Genomic DNA, 17,912 nt, shown 5'->3' with positions numbered 1-17,912 from the left:
GGATTATAGGCATGAGCCACTAGGCCTGGCAGTTAAAGCCTTCTTGTTTGAGCCAGATGGCTAAGATTGAGAACTCACCAAAAATGCAAAATGTAGACTCAATTCTTTTGAAGTTTCACAGAACTATTTTAAAAGGTTGAAACTGCAACCTCAAGCACTTTGAAACATAGCCATATCAGCCCCTCACACAACCTCACAAGTACACTCCTTGCTACCCAGAAATAACTCTGCCTCTGTGACCCCACACACGTGCCCACGGAGTTTCTCTGGTGTGGGCTTGTAGGAAAGACAGTGATTGAAACAGCATGCCCAACATTCTCTCATAGCCTCACACCTTCTGCCATCCCACCACAGAAATGATCATGGTTGGTTTGCTCACCTCATCGTTCTCCTTCGTTCACTGCTTACCCACCATCTTCTTCCTCTCCAGTCTAGCTTTGGAAGCTTGAAAGGAGTTGAGACTAAAGAGATATTTCTGAGATAGTCTCCTGGCTCCCTGGGATAAAGTCCATGGATTAAAGTACCCCAGAATAGTCACTTTCTTTCCCTATGTGGGCCTCAGTTTCCCCAGTGGTCCAAGGAAAGGGTAGAAAGCATGGCTTCTGAACCCCTTCTAATCTCTAATTGTACATCTGTAAAATGAAGGGATGGAATATCATGATGCCTGACTTTTCTTCCAGCTCTTACATTCTCCAATCTCAGGAATCACCTCACTTTACTCTCAGAAAAGACAGCTGTAGCTCAGAGAGATGACGTGACTTGCCCAAGGCTATGCAGCAGGGACTAGACTTGCCGGGCCCGAGTCCTGCCTAGCTCAGCGTTCATGTGTTTTTACATGTGTGCTGTGTGTGTATATGTGAGCACATATTTGTGAATACATGACAAGGTGGCATATTCTAAAGATTCTTTGTGTGCATGTGTGAGTCAAAGATCTATTTCTTCATTTCTTGTATTTGAAGTACTCTTCAATGACATCCTTGGCCTGAGACTCTTTGCCATAGTCCTTAACTACTACACAACTGCTACTAACCACTTTACGGGGTTTCCCCCTCTGTCAGTTTTACAGAGGCCTGCCCATTCCCCTAGTTTCTTGTTGTCATCACCCTTAATTAGGTTGATTTGGTGTTCAGCACAAAGGGCCTCCACCAACTTGACATACATAGGCCCATCACAGTTGGATGCAAGCACACAAAGATGGGCTTGGCGCTTGTCCAAGGCTTTGGCAGCTTTGCAAATTCTGCATGCTAGGTCATGGTGGACGAGGGCGGTCTTCAGTACCTCTTGTAAAGCAGTATTAATGTCCATTACACCTCCAACAGAAATGTCTTTCTCGGCTGTGGCGGTGGGTTATGGGTGAAACCCAATCTTGAATGCACCAAAGCCTCTGCCTCCGCATGACTCAGCGGTGGCAGAGAAAGAGCATATTGTAAAGATTCTCGTTGAGCTCAGACATTTCCTAAGGCATCCATGCAGGTCAGGAGTGCTGTGCAGTCAGTCTTGGATGTGAAGCAGGAGGGAGCAGACATGAGGAGGTAGGAGCTACAGGAATGCTCAAGGGATCACATCTCCCTCCTCCTCCCCAGTCTCTGCATCACAGGGGCTCATGCTCCTTGCTTAGCCTGATGAGGCTACCTCAAACCAGTCCAGCCTGGTGAGCTGCTTCCTGCTCCCAGCTCAGGAGCACCAGGCAGGACTGAGCACAGCCAGCCATCAAATTCTGCCTGATCTAGCCCAGTGCAATTATTGGCATTTTGTTTCTACCTCCATGTTTTGACCCTGGGTTCATCAGCTTGACCTTTAGCCCTAAAAGACACTATCAAATTTGCTGAGTTTGGGGGCATTTCCACAGCTGCTTCTGTCTTTACCCCCTGCAGCTACTCCTCTGCCATTCCACTCAGCACTTCTGTTCCCCAAAATCCACAGGTGCCTATCCCCACAGTGGCTGTTCCTGCAAGTCTCCCTGCTTTGATCAGATTCCCATGCTGTCTGACAGCCTTTTTTTTTTTTTTTTTTTTGCACCCTACTTCTAGTCACCCATTCAAAGGAGGCCAAAACTACAATTCCTCTTTCCTCTTTTCCATCCATGCTGATATCACATCTCTAAGGCTCACTTACACTTCTGTTATCTTCTCCACTGAGGTAGAGATTATAAATTAATACATGTCATAACCTCAGTGTACGGGATGGCTGTGTGTGGGTGAGAGAGAGAGAGAGAAATACAAACGTTGGGATAGTAGAAATTGCCGCTGACTGATGTGTTACAATATAAAGAGGGAATACTGCTTATCTTCAAATTCCTATTTTCAAAGTGAGACTCATCTTTCCAGAACTGTCACTCCTAGCTATGGGAATAAAGTTCAGGAGCTCAGATTGCCTTAGCTCCCTCCTTCTCACTCCAATGGGTAGTTCGTACCAGCTCCACCTTCCATCCCCAGGAGGAGCTCCTTCCAGGTTCCTTGACACCTGCCCCATCATACATCTTACCCCATGGTGAGCTGAAGCTCCAGCTCAGCCCCAGGGGCAACTGTCCTAGAGTGAACCATTTCTCAGGATCTCACTGGAGGTGGGAGGAGGTGGGTGGAGGAAGGTTTTGGTGGGTAAGCAAGGGGCAGAGAGACATGGTAGCACTGCTCCAATTGTTGTTGCTTTGAGATGGAGGTGTTAAAAGATAAATTCATGAAAGACAGAGAGACTGGAAGGTTTTCCTCTCATGGGATCCAACCCTGGTCACACCACAGAATCCCTGTGATGCCTTCAAATAATGTGAATGTGCTGAGCACATCCCAGACCAAGGAAACTGAAACTCCAGGTGCGTAGCCCAAGAACCTGTGTCTGAAAAAAGTTCCCCAGGTGATTCAGATACACAGCAACATAACCTGACCTCCTGATACAACAAGAAGCATACAACATCACCAATGAAGCATTCTTGACAAAAATGTCTAACCTGAATCCAACCATGAGAATGCAATGTGACAAATCCAGTTGTGGGACATTCCATAACACAACAGGCCTGAATTCTTTAAAAAAGTCAGTGTCATTTAGAAAAAAGAAAAAAAGAAAGAAAAGAAAAAAGAAAAGTTGACCAGATGCAGTGGCTCACTCCTGTAATCCCAGCACTTTGGGAGGCTGAGGCGGGCAGATCACCTGAGGTCAGGAGTTGGAGACCAGCCTGGCCAACATGATGAAACCCCATCTCTACTGAAAATACAAAAATTAGCCAGGCATGGTGGCAGGCGCTTGTAATCCCAACTACTAGGGAGGCTGAAGCAGAAGAATCACTTGAACCCAGGAGGCAGAGGTTGCAGTGAGCCAAGATCACACCACTGTACTCCAGCCTGGGTGACAGAGTGAGAGCCTGTCTCAAAAAAAAAAAAAAAAAAAAAAGAAAGAAAACAAAGAAAGAAAAGTCATGGACAGTGGGCTGCTTTAGATTAAAAGGTACTTAAAAACACATAATATGAGATATAATACAATGCAGAATTTTGAATTAGATCTCAGATTTAAAACACACATGCAAATATAAAAAATATTTTGGAGCCAGTTGTAGAAATGTGAATATGAATGCAAATCAATTATAAAATTATTAATTTTCTTAGTTGTAATGATAATGTTGTGGCCATATAGAAGTTTCTTTTACAAAATGCTGCTAAATATATGAGAGTGAAGTGCTATGATTTCTACAGCTTTCTTTCAAATGGATCAGCATAAAACAAGTGTAGAAAACAGGAAATTAATGAAATGTGGCAAACTGGTGACAACTGGTAAATCTAGTGAAGGATATTTGTATATTTACTCTGCCTTTCTCTCTCTCTCTCTCGAGATAGGGTCTTGCTCTTTCACACAGGCTGGAGTGCAGTGGCATGATCATAGGTGACTGTATCCTCAAACTCCTGGGCTCTAGTGATTCTCCTACCTCAGCCTCCCGAGTTGCTAGGATTACAGGTGGCCACCATCCTGCCTAGCTAATTTTTCTTTAGTTTTTGTGTAGAGACAGGGTCTTGCTATGCTGCTCAGGCTGTTCTTGAACTCTGCGATTCAAGTGATCCTCCCGCCTTGGCCTCCCAAATTCCTGGGAGTATAGGCGTGAGCCAAAGCACCCAGTCAGTTCTACCATTCTTTTAAATGTGCAGTTTTAATATTTTTGACACCCCAGATAGCTATGTGGCTGCACACAATCAAAGTTACCACCCTTCCCAGCTCTTCTCCAGCCTCTCCCTTCTAATTCTGAGGTCCTAGAGTTCCTAGAACAGTGGTTCTCAAACCTCTGCACGCAAGAGCCTGGAGGTCACATTAAAGCACAGACCGCTGGGCCCCACCCCCAGGGTTTCTGCTTCATAGGTCAGCTGTAGGGCCGAGAGTGTGCATTCCTATCAAACACCCAGGTGATACTGATCAGAGGCCTCATTCCAAGAACTACTCCCCTGGAGGGCTAGAAGATAGGCCAACGCCCCTATTCATAGTTCATCTCCCAAATATGCTATAGCCTCCAGCTCGCAAAGCCAAGATGCTTAATCTTTTCCAGGAAAAGTTTGGGTAATTTGGCAATAACACCCACCAGAGGGCAGCAAACTCCTGTGGAAAGAAATTTTCAGGCCAGGGAAGGAATCTGAACTCTTGGGGTCCCTTCCTGAGGATTCTGACATCCCACAGAGGACTGAGGTGGTTAAGGCCATCGGGGTCAGACTACAATAATTCCCTACATTTGGTTAATGCTTCATATCAAACTTTCCCATACTATACAATGGTCCTGAGGCAACAGAGCTTCAACATCTCTATGTGACAGATAAGATAACAAGGCTCAGAAAGATGAAGTGGAGGTGACTTGTCCAAGATGAGAGGGCTGGTGATTTATCAGATCAGGAACTTGGGTGCAGGCTGCCTGATGCCTCATTTCTTGCTTTCCCTCTTGCCTATCTGCAGTAATAGCCTCTGGGATTTCTTGATGATTTTTTATGTATTTCCTCTTTTAATTTTCACAGCTACCTATAAGGCATGCTCTCTAGTTGTCTCCACTTTACAGACAAGGTAAGGGAGGTGGGAGAAAACGGACTCGCACAATTAATAAGTAGTGAAGCTAGGATTTGAACTGTCTGACTCAAGAATCCACAAACACCTACTGATTCCCTATAGTCATGTGTAGTCAGCAGCCAGTCAAGCAGCACTTACAGTAAGTCTGGGACAATGCAAGTCACTGGTGATGCCATCCTGGCCCTCCAGCAGCGGCCAGTCTAGAAAAATCTAAGATGAAGGTGCCCGTGCCAAGTGTCACAGGAAGCCCACCAGGTGAGTCCCATCATCCCCATTTTACAGATGAGGCAATGGGGCCTAGAGAGGTCAATCAACTTGCCTAAGACCCCAAGACAGTAAGTGATGTATCAGGGATTCACACTTGGACCATTTACTATACCTGCAGCCTTTACACATCTCACCCCAAATCTTCTGAGTCAACATGTGGGAAACAGAAAATGTCCCAAAACATGTGGAACATTCATTCAACTGCAGTGGACATTCATTCCGTTGCAGTTGTCCTCCCATCAGCTCTCTGCCACCCCTCAGCTCAGCCTGCAGCTCAGACTCCTGCCGGGCAAGGCCCTCCTCCCCTATAGAACCTCCCTTCCCCTTCCCATTGCCAAGTCAGGGTTTTCTTCTAGAATGGCCCAGAAAAAAAGTCAGGCCATTTTGCATATTGAGGACCCTTGATGAAGAGCTGCTGTTGAGAGTCAAAGAAGCTTCCCTAGGACCCTCACCTGTCAGCCTCCACTACCACCAAGAGGCATAAAGTAAGGGCAGTGTCTGACAGCAGATCTGGGGCTGGAGACATGCAGATGTTTTCCTATTTGGACCTGGGAGTCCCCTGACCCAAGCCAGGCCCCCTCCCTAGGAAGCCCTTTTGTTATTCCCGCAGATTCCAGTCATCACACCAGTTCTCCCATCCTTGTGGTTCTCCCTCCTTACTTCCTACAAGTACACTTGGGAATTCTGATTCTTTCCCTTCAAGACTCAGTAGAATAACATGTCCTTTCTGTGCTGCCTCCTAAAGCAAACTCACATGCCCACTACAAGAGAAGTCATTTAGTATGTAGAAAAGAATATTGGATTTTGAAATCTGACTTTAAATATCTGGGTATAAAACCCAGTTCCAGCACTCACAAGCAGGAGACTAGGACAAATCTCTTAATTTCTCTTGGCTGGGCATCATTTTCCTGTGCCCATGGGAATCATAGCCTCTGGGGCCATCTAACAAAAATACAGGGTTACTGTGGTGTTAAAGCAATATATCATGGAAGGCACTTTTTTTACTCTTAAGTTCTTTATACTAAGTATGAATGTTAAAAACAAAAATTATATCATCTGGTGGCATTCTCAATGACGTAGATGGAACACATAGGACAACAAAAAGGAAGGATTAATGAAGCTATGTCGTTATGCCTTTCACATTTTTCTTAGTTGCCAGAGTGGAGGGGTTAGCAAGGGATAAATGTTAACTCTAAGTAGGATTAGGAATCAACAAAAGGGAATGTGTAAGATACAAAACCAGAAGGCAGGCTTGGGTTCTTTGATTAACAGTAAAGGAGGTCCCTGAAACTGATACTTCTCACCTTTTCATTTGGTGCCTCTGAGGTAGCACCGCAGAGTAGCAGATTACAGGAAGATCCTAAATGGACAGGAGAACTGCTGACCTGTGGAAAGCACAGAGGATAATCACAGGAGGACAAACAGCTTGAAGCTGCTGAGAGAATGGCTCCAGCATCTGCTTTGGGGCAGGGAAATTTTAGGAAAAATACTTATGGAAATCAAGGATCTGGAAATAGAGTCCCTTCCCATGCCATCAAAACTCCTGAAAAGTACTGCTGTAAACCCAGTTTGAAGATCCTCTGAGATGTTGCTCAAAAAGCACACTCAAGGCCTATATAAAATTGGCTCCAGACCAAAGAGAAGTTGGCCACTCATCCTAGCAATGTCTTCTGATATGATTTGGTTGTGTCCCCACCCGAATTTCATCTTGAATGGTAGCTCCCATAATTCCCACGTGTCATGGGAGGGACCTGGTAGGAAGTAATTGAATCATGGGGCTGGGTCTTTCCCGTGCTGTTCTCATGATAGTGAATAAGTCTCACAAGATCTGCTGGTTTTATAAAGGGCAGTTCCCCTACACACGCTCTTCTTGCCTGCTGCCATGTAAGATGTGCCTTGCTCTTCCTTCACCTTCCACCATGATTGTGAGACCTTCCAAGCCATGTGAAACTGAGTCCATTAAACCTCTTTCCTTTATAAATTACCCAGTCTTAGGTATGTCTTCATTAGCAGCGTGAGAACAGACTAACACAACTTCCCACGTTCCTGCCTCTCTCTACTGTGTCTGTTCCCAAGGGCCTCCTCTTGCTCTCGTATAAACCTGGGTTTCCTGTCCTGCCCAATTCAAGAGTCTCCCTATAAACTCCTGGTCTTCAGCCCTGAAAGCCCCCTGATAACCTCACATCTTTGAAGACTCAACTTAGGCTGCCTCCACCTATCCTCCTTCCTATATGGAATTGTGCCCCTACTGTGCCCTATACACTTTTACCATAATGTTTATAATACTTTGTTGATTTTGTTTATACATCTGTTCCCCATTTTTGGAATTAATACTTTATTCCTTTCTGTATCCTCAGTTCAGGAAACACTGTAGAAGTGCATTAAATGTCAATTGAATGGATGAAACCAAGGTCTACATGCTCTTTCTTTGTAATGACAGCCTCTTTCAATCTTGCCAACCTTAGTTTGACCCAGACCTGACATAATGTAACCACAATCTAGCCATGGCATGACTTGGCTTCAAAGCTCTTTTAACCCTGTCAGGATGCTGTTTACTATCCAAGTTACTGATAACTAGTTTCAGTGCTGACTGCACATTAGAATCACCTGGGAAGATTTTGTTGTTGTTTTTTAAGGCTAGTCAAGTGAAGCAAAGGAGATAGAGAAGAAAGCAAGAAGTCTATAGCTGGTTGTGATCAACTAGTTATAAACACCACTGCACTCGGCCCAACCCCGGGAAGTTTTTTGAAGTGCTGATGCTCAGGCCTCAACATAGACCACTAAATCAAAAGTTCTACAGAGTGGGGAGCCTAGGCATCAGCATCTTTAAAGCCTCCTGGGTGATTCTAATGGGTAACCAAGGTTGAGAACTGCCATCTTAACAGAAGGGACTTAGGGTTTGCACTATCTTCAGATGTGGAAGAATTCTTAATTCAACCTCAAATTTGTTTACTAATCTTCCCTCCAAGTGTGGGCTCCCAAATTTTTTCCTCAAAGCTGAATGCACATTCACCCGGATGTCAGCCCAGCATTTAAGCCCAAAATATCATATATCTAAATATTTAAAAGTTGTAGATTAAGCTAAAAATTGTTAAATACAGTATGTCCTTTCCTCCTTCCTGATAAATACAACTTTTGTAACACCAAAATTGAAAAATGTGTACAAAACTAAGCTTTTACATGACTAAAAGTTGGTAAAATATCAAAGAGAACTGATTGCACATGTCTGGTTGCATACCTTGATGCGCTGTTTATGTGGGTAATACAACAAAGGTGTACTATAATTACACTAGGCCCTTGAACAACAAGGCGGTTAGGGGTACCACCTCCCCACCCTACACAGTTGAAAATCCAACACTTTTGTCTCCCCCAAACTTTACTAATAGCCTACTATTGACTAGGAGCCTTACAGACAACATAAACAGTCAGTTAACACACATTCTGTGTGTTATATGTATTATATACTGTATTCTTACAATACAGTAAGCTAGAGAAAAGAAAATCTTATCCAAGTCATAAAGAAGAGAAAACATATTTACTATTCCTTAAGTGGAGTGGATCATCATGAGTCTTCACGCTTGTCATTTTCACAATGAGATGGCAGAGGAAGAGGAGGGATTGGTTTTACTGTCTCAGGGGTGGCAGAAGTGGAAGAAAATTCACATATAAGTGGACCCACAAAGTTCAAACCTGTGTTTCTCAAGGGTCAACTGTAATTAGTTAGCATAATTTATTCCATAAAAATGTGTATTTTGGCCGGGTTTAGTGGCTCAAGCCTGTAATCCCAGCACTTTGGGAGGCCAAGATGGGTGGATCACGAGGTCAGGAGATCGAGACCATCCTGGCTAACACGGTGAAACCCCATCTCTACTAAAAAATATACAAAAACCTAACCGGGTGTAGTGGCGGGCGCCTATAGTCCCAGCTACTGGGGAGGCTGAGGCAGGAGAATGGCGTAAACCCGGGAGGTGGAGCTTGCAGTGAGCTGAGATCCGGCCACTGCACTCCAGCCTGGGTGACAGAGCAAGACTCCAAAAAAAAAAAAAAAAAAAAAAGTGTATTTCTTGCTCTTCATTTCAGTGAATCACTAATAATGTTGCTATAATCAAAATTGTTCACAGTCATGCCAAATTGGCAATTTTGTTTAAGGGAAACACTGCTAAGCTAGTAGCCATTGGAATTGTCAATAAATTTATTAAAATGATACTTAGATTGGAAATGAACCACAATTTTCAAACCAATTTCAAACATTGTAATGAGGTCATCTATGGTTAATTAGTGTTATCACTGGAAATACGGCCAAATATTTTAATTCCATTGTAGATACTACTATTGCTTATTGTACTAGCCTGTTTTCACACTGCTGTAAAGATACTACCCCAGACTGGGTAATTTATAAAGGAAAGAGTTTTAACTGACTCACAGTTCTGCATGGCTGGGGAGGCCTCAGGAAATTTACAATTATGGTGGAAGGCGAAGCAGGCACCTTCTTCACAAGGCAGCAGGAGAGAGACAGAAAGAACAGGGGAAATTGCCACTTATAAAACCACCAGGTGTCATGAGAACTCACTCACTATCATGAGAACAGCATGGGGGAAACGGCCCCCATGATCCAATCACCTCCCACAGGTCCCTCCCCCAACATGTGGGGATTACAATTCAGGATGAGATTTGGGTGGGGACATAGCCAAACCATATCACTTATATAGTTATTTTTAGCTTCTTTTAAAACAATATCTACATTGATACTCTAATCCATAAGTTCTTTTAACTTTTTCTGGACTGGATTATTACAAATAAAAAAATACCAATATATTGGTTTGTTTAGATTTCTCTTCAATCAATACAATACCTTAATCTAGAATGGCCACAAAACAGTCTGTAGAAGTCAGTTTCCAGATTGTATATGTGTGAACCTTCTCCTTCATAGTCATGCAAATGTTTTTGTTTTGTTGTTCAAATTGCCTTGTATTTTGCTGGAATTTTACTTTTGTTACATATTTATCATGTATCTTTTTTATTTAGAATAACAATTTTCTTTAAATCTTTAGATATATTTGTAGAATCCATTTTAAACTGAAATAAAACTTAAAGAGATCATGGTTTTGTTTTTTTATTTTTCAGCTAACATTGTTTACAGCAAGCTGTGGTTCATAACAAATAACTGAATGATGAGATTTAAAATTAATTTCACATTCTGCCAAAAACTGAGATTTGTTCTTTATTTGAGGATTTTCTATGGTTTTGCTTAGTTCTATTAATGGATTTCATATCTTGCCTAATAAAATCTAATTGCTTTGACAGTGTTTCATTAGAATTTCCACTGTGTATCCAAGCGTGTTATAAGGTCAGATTTGGTATGCGTTTCATCAATATGTTCCACTTTACAGAGATATAGAAAACAACGTAAATAATGTTTGAATTGTTCCAAGGAATACCATTGCTATCAGCACAGGTAAAGCTGACATTTTCTTGTTAAAATTCAAACTACAGTTCAAAGGATGTTTCTATATTTTCAACCATAATTCTGGATTGCATACCTTTTTCTTTAACAACTATATTAACATCATTATCACAGGCTTACCCACAATCTTTTAAATCAATGGCTAAAATTTAAAGCTGTGTCTTTAGTTAAGACAAAAGCTCTATTTTTCAGAAGTGTGAAACCAATAAAATACTGATTAATTTCAAGTTCCTTGTTTTCCTCTCCAGATAGTTTAACAGTGAGTATCATAAATGTGAGTCATTCAGGCTGGGCATAGTGGCTCACACCTGTAATCCCAGCACTTTGGGACCCTGAGGCAGGAGGATCACTTGAGGCCAGGAGTTGGAGACCAGCCCGAACAACATGATGAAACTCCATCTCTACTAAACTACAAAAAGATTAGCTGGGCATGGTGGCACACACCTGTAATCCCACCTACTCGGGAGACTGAGGCAGGAGAATTTCTTGAACCTGGGAGGTGGAGGCTGCAGTGAGCTGAGATAGCGCCACTGAACTCCAGCCTGAACACAAACACACAAAAAAAGTGAGTCACTCAACTTGACTTTTGACCGCTGCAAGCTAGTTCAACTGAGTCATATTTGCTTTTTTAAATGTTAAATATTTTTATCATTTTATGAACCTTTAATTTAATAATCTCTTTTAATTCTCAATCCTCAATAGAGATCATTTGTGTGTTTTTAATCTCTTTCATGTTTGATCACCCTAGCAGCAAATTTTTAAATCATTCATACAAAACCCAGAAAACTTCATTGTTTTCCATAAGAAGTATATTATTAAGGCTATAAAAAGCATCATTTTGTTTGGCTAAATAACATGTTTCTTTTAGGAATATTATGGCAGATGTTCTTTATTGGTGTTTACTTGTCTTTGCTGACTACTACTCATTGTCTGCTGCTTATTAACCTTTTTTTCCTCAAACAATTGATTGTGTGCTTTTTGTATGTGCACAGGGCTTTCCTCATCTGGCCATAATACATTATTTAACCAAAGCTAATCTTCAAGATTGGTGATAATTGGTATAGAATTCACAAAATATTTTGTATTTGAACTCAGCATATAAAAGCCAGTTTCTATGATGTCTTTCCCAGTCAGAAGAATTTGGGTGTAAAATGGAATATTGGATGTTCCGCCATGTTCATCCAAAAATTGTAACCATTCACTTGGATGGGACTGTGTTTTGAGGACACAGTCTCCTGCTATAAAGAGGCCATTTTGGCTGGGTGTGGTGGCTCGTGCCTGTAATCCCAGCACTTTGGGAAGCTGAGGCAGGAGGATCACCTGAGGCTAGGATTTCGAGACCAGTCTGGCCAACATGGTGAAATCTCGTCTCTACTAAAAATGCAACAATTAGCTGGGCATGGTGGCACGTGCCTGTAATCCCAGCTACTCAGGAGGCTGAGGCTGGAAAATCGCTTGAACCTGGGAGGCGGAGGCTGCAGTGAGTTGAGGTTGCACCTCTACACTCCAGCCTGGGTAATTGAGTGAGACTCCATCTCAAAAAAAATAAAGAAAGAAGGCCATTTTCCTGAATCAGCCTCCCACAGGTACAGTAAAGCCCCAAGGTTTCAGTTTCATCTTTCTCCTCTCATTGGGCTAATTTCATGAATGTAGCTTCCTTTATGTCGCCCAGGCAGGCACAAGTTGCATCCATCTGTGGCTTCTGAATTGTTAATTTGATATGAATAATTTCCTTTTACATTCTCATTGTTTTGATCACTAATTAGATCTACATTAAGTAAACAATCTGTAAGGTCCTGTGTAAAAATTTTTTGTGGGCTAGTTCAACAAATGCATACTCACTTTTATTATTTCTCCAGTGTTAAGCAGATTACCTCACTGATTTTGTTTCTTTTCAGCTTCTGAACTTCACCCTATTTTATCTTTTTATCCCAATCTTGACTTATATCCATTCTCAATAATAAAGAGGATTAAAATAAAATGTGATTCAAATTTGCTCAATATAAAAATATATTTCATCAAATACATAAAAATTTTACATATATGTATTAGTCCATTTTTGCACTGCTGTTAAAGACATACCCAAGACTGGGAAGAAAAATATGTTTAATGTACTTACAGTTCTACGTGGCTGGGTAGGCCTCACAATCATGGTGGAAGGCAAAGAGGAGCAAGTCACGTCTTACGGATGGCAACAGGCAAAAAGAGAGAGCTTGTGCAAGGGAACTCCTCTTTATAAAACCATCAGATCTCATAAGACTTATTCACTATCACGAGAACAGCACAGGAAAGACTTGCCTCCATGATTCAGTTACCTCCCACAGGGTCCCTTTCACAACACGTGGGAATTCAAGATGAGATTTGGGTGGGGACACAGCCAAACTATATCACAATATATTTTTAATTTATTTTAACTATCTTTTAGTATTTAAAATTATTAAAATTAAAAGTCAGATACAAATTATAGTTAATGAATATAAATTTTAAATAATAGTGACAATTTAATTTCCTGAAAATGTAATTAGGTCATATTTAATGTTTTATAAAATAAAACATCCTTTTTTTTTTTTTGAGATGGAGTCTCACTCTGTCACCCAGGCTGGAGGGCAGTGGCATGATCTCAGCTCACTGCAACCTCCGCCTCCCAGGTTCAAGCAATTCTCCTTCTTCAGCCTCCCCAGCAGGTGGCATTACAGGCACCTGCCACCATGCCTGGCTGGCTAAGTTTTGTATTTTTTTTAGTAAAGACAGGGTTTCACCATGTTGGCCAGGCTGGTCTCGACTCCTGATCTCAAGCAATCTTCCTGCCTTGGCCTCCCAAAGTCCTGGAATTACAGGCGCATCCTTTAATTTTAAATTGCAACACAGCATTGCAATTCTAGCATCCAAAGTCTAACTGGTTGGTTGCCTTCTGAAGTAAAGAATGGATGCTATGCCTCACACATGTTATATGGAGATGCACATAGATACAAGTTAAGAGTAACATCAGTTGTTTGGTGTTGCAAATATTTCTCAGCCCTTAGATGCAGTTGTTGCAAATATCACACAGATTCCTGAATAACTCTAGCACCAAGAATTTGAAGTTGGAGAAAAGTAGGAAAAGGGATACTTAGCACTCCTAGAAAATATTTGACAAGAATCTATAGCATTTATATTACCTGAGATGAATGTTTTCAAAAGTTTATTGGTAGTTTTCTTTTCCCTACCTGTGTTTCTGGCACTGAAATCCTCCCTGAACTTGGATTAGTGTCCTCTGATATCTGTAGCAACACAGCCCACAAACATACTTCACATGGGAACACAGACACCTTTCATTTCTAGGACATACCACTCGGGACAAATGGAGAAGCACTTGCTGGAGCCTGAATGGTGTTAGAGAGCAAAAGTCTAGGGTTGCAAAGCGCCACACACCTGAGTGGTATTTTCTGCATGCTTATCACAAGTGGGTCTTCTAGAGCCCTCCTGCCCTAGCCCCTGGCCTCACCTCCTCGATGAGAAAGGCATTTTCTTATCTTGCCCAAGAGAGCCCCTTCCTAGGCTTTATCCCTCCATGTCCCAACACAGCATTTTTGCAATAAAATGTTATTTTGCAATAAAATGTTTTACATCTTTCTTTAGGCTTAGGACACGATATTTATCATAGGTAATTTTCCAAATCATTTACTGGGGAAAATGGGGAGCATAATAAAAGGTCTTAATTTTGCATAATAAAGTATATCATTTGTAACTAGCATATATATTGGGCCAACTTGTCTCAGAATTGTAGCAACTGCAAAAGCTAGCATCAAGCAAATAGCAGCAGCTGGACTCAGTTACTGGAGTGGCCTATAAATGTGTCACGCAAAAAAAAAAAAGAAGTCATATTTGCATGTATAAGTCAACTGGCAATATATTCCTGATGTGGTCCACCAATGTCTGGATGCCCCTATAGACTGGCACTCCAGCTGGCTGAGACTGCCGGCCACTCACCTTGCCTGGTACCTGGTTTTCCTCATGGCCCCTGCCCTGGGCAGCAGCTTCCCACAACCCAGGGGCTAGCATTGACCACACCAGCATCATCTAACAGCCTACAGCACCTATGTGTCTTTTTCTTCAGAGCTGTGTGCCTCCTGGGACCTGTCACTAAATCCCAGTTTCTAGCGCCTCCAGTCTAGGTTTGCTTTGGCTGGTTATTATTTTTTCCAGACCTACTCCGAAGCCACTGAGAACATATGCTTACAGGTCTACAATATCAAAATACCTCAAATGTACAGCAACACTCAAATTTGCCTTCAAGAAAAGGGAGCCTTGTTCTCTCAGCAAGCCCTGGGCCCCAGTGCTGGGATTTGTCTCCACAGGACGTCAAATAGGTCAGTCTCTTCCATTTAGTGCAACAAAAGTCAGTCAAACCAGTTGTTTGGCATCATGTGGACCAAGCCCAAGTAAACTAGAAAATAGATGGTAACCAAAAGAAAGAGAAGCCACGCGTTTGTGTAAACCATGGGTCCTATTATCTTTGAGAGACATGGGGCACATTAAAATTTAGGCTATGTCTAACCAGTTTCCCCAATCCAGATTGCAGTGGTTTCAACCAGAGGAGCCCTTCAAAGTCTTCACAATAAGAAATAAGTCTTGCACAATAAGAAAAGATTCTCTGTGTGATCACTTAGAAAACAATTATCCATTTCCTTCTTTGTCCCAGATTTAGAGCCTAAAATGGATCTTTTGTTTGATATTTATTTTGAGATGAAAGAATACTAGATAAAGACATATTCTCTGATATGCTAACATGCAAACAAAGTTTTCCCCATATTCGCCCAGTTACTGAAAGGGAACCCTAATCCACATGCTATTATTTTCCATCAGTGGCCTTTGTCCTTCATCTATGTCCTTCTTCCCTTCTTCCTCCTACTTAATCTAGACATGCCTCTTTTAAATGATCGACATGGTTGATAAACTTCCATGTCATTTCTTTGAAAAAGAATTGTTTCTCTTTGTTATATATGTAAAAGAAGATTTAAGAGTACAACTTATCAATGTTTCCTATTGTATTAGTTAGTTTTCATGCTGCTGATAAAGACATATGCAAAACTCGGAACAAAAAGAGGTTTAATTGGACTTAAAGTACCACATGGCTGGGGAGGCCTCAGAATCATGGCGAGAGGCAAAAGGCACTTCTTACATGGCGGTCACAAGAGAACACGAGGAAAATGCAAAAGCGGAAACCCTTGATAAACCCATCAGATCTGGTGAGACTTATTCACTATAACGAGAATAGCAGGTGAAAGACCAGCCCCCATGATTCAATTACTGCCTCCTGGCTCCCTCCCACAACACGTGGGAATTCTGGGAGATACAATTCAAGTTGAGATTTGGGTGGGGACACAGCCAAACCTCATCACCTACTGAGTTGCTATTATTGCATACCGTCTTTTTAAAATAGTTATCACATTCCAAGAGGAAACACTATCATTATTCATAAATTTACCACACACTCAATTTATTTCTCCCATATTTATTCTACACAATCTTGAATAAGTGACATTAACTTTTTGCCTTCTAATTTTTCTCCTTTAAAAACAAATTGTGTCTAGCTTGAGTTTTGTCTTCCAAATCTCCACATTCTAAATCCTCATTCATCTGCCTATAATGAATAGTACATATGCTTCCCCACTTTTTGAGTGTCTCTTTCAAAAAATCTTACCAGAAATACAAAACATTAACACAATGTTTAAACCTACTGATGTGGAACAAGCATGAACTTTCTGTTCAAATGCATTGCACAGAATGGTCCTCAGTCTTCTCACATTTAAAGCAGTCAGATGCACTAGACTCAAGAGACGGTCTGAGTTCCTCTGCTGCTCAAATTTTTATTTATCCTTAGTTATTCTCACAGGGCAGACGGTGCAGGAATCTTCCAGTAGAAAGAAACAAAGACAAGAGAAATCAACTGCGAGAGAGAAATGGAACAATAGCTAAAAGGAAGCTGTCACAGATCCAGGCGAGAAAGATGTCTGACCCAGGGCGAGCCCCATCTGGGGAAAGGAGCTCTTGTCCTGTTGGTTCCTCCCAGCCACAAATACCAGCACATGTGCACACTCCATGTAGACAAATCGCACTCTGCACATACACACACACCACACACATACACACCATCGACTTCCACACAAAGATCTGGCTATGGCTCCTTCTCTCGAGTTGAGCCTGTATTTGAGAACTGTTGAGGAGGTGGAAGCTGGGAGTGGCCAATGAATAAGAAAACAAAAAATGAGCTTTGTGTGAGAGTTCATTGGGATATCACAAAATGTCTTTTTAGTCCTGGAACGATTTTCTGTTGTGTGGGAGGAGAGGAGAGGAGCAAGGGTGATGCCTGGGGATGGAGGTCTTGAGGAGGATGTGTGCAAGTTCCTAGGAAGGGCAGAAACCAAAAATGAAAGTCAAGGCCAGGTGGACGACACAGGGTAGAGAGCCAGTGAGTCTTCACAGTACCCTAGAGTCAGAAGGATCTGCTGGTTCTGCTCAAGGCTGGGATGTACTTTACCTAGATCCTGGAAAGCAAGAGAAATTGCTGTCTTGACTGGTCACAGCTGACCATGGGGATGGAGGTGATGAGGGCTTAGCTCTGTATTCTATGTGCAGTGTAGGAGTTCACTCAGCCCCAGCCACGCAACTAATGCCTTCCCTCTGCAAACATTCCACAAATGACCATAAACATCCCACAAATGACCATTTCCATGTGAGCTTTTAACACTTGGGCTCTCAAGCCTTAAGAAATTCTCCACTCTTCAATTTCTAAAAGTAAATCACATTTGGGCGTTTTACAGAAGGTCAAGAAGTTTTGCCACCTACATCAGAGACATACACCTTTCCTTCCCTCCTCTTACTTTTGAAATGACAGCCAAACCCCAGTGGTTTCATTGCCTGGGAGAATGCTGTGTCACACACATCTGTAAGCAGTTAGTTTTCCAAATGGGAGATGGTCACCACAGATGCAGAACTTTTAAAAATAAACATTAGAAAAATATTACTCCAGCAAAAATGAAAGCCTAGAATCCACGTGAGTGAGTGGGAGGTAGCTGATGCAAGGTAGATCAAAGCTGCATCCTAGTTTGCCTGGCCATGCCAAAGCAAGAAAAATAGAACCACAGAACTTCAGGAAAAAAAAAAAAAAAAA

General features: G+C 41.9%; 1 pseudogene; it reads right to left on the bottom strand.

Annotated features, from left to right (window-relative positions):
- Window positions 1-940: 940 nt before the first annotated feature.
- Window positions 941-4,673, bottom strand: LOC108513207 (40S ribosomal protein S12 pseudogene; annotated as a pseudogene).
- Between the last annotated feature and the right edge of the window lie 13,239 nt (window positions 4,674-17,912).

This window comes from Rhinopithecus bieti, unplaced genomic scaffold, assembly GCF_001698545.2.
Source record: "Rhinopithecus bieti isolate Rb0 unplaced genomic scaffold, ASM169854v2 scaffold_28163, whole genome shotgun sequence".
NCBI classification, from domain to species: Eukaryota; Metazoa; Chordata; class Mammalia; order Primates; family Cercopithecidae; genus Rhinopithecus; species Rhinopithecus bieti.
This window is presented reverse-complemented; position numbering and strand designations above follow the sequence as displayed.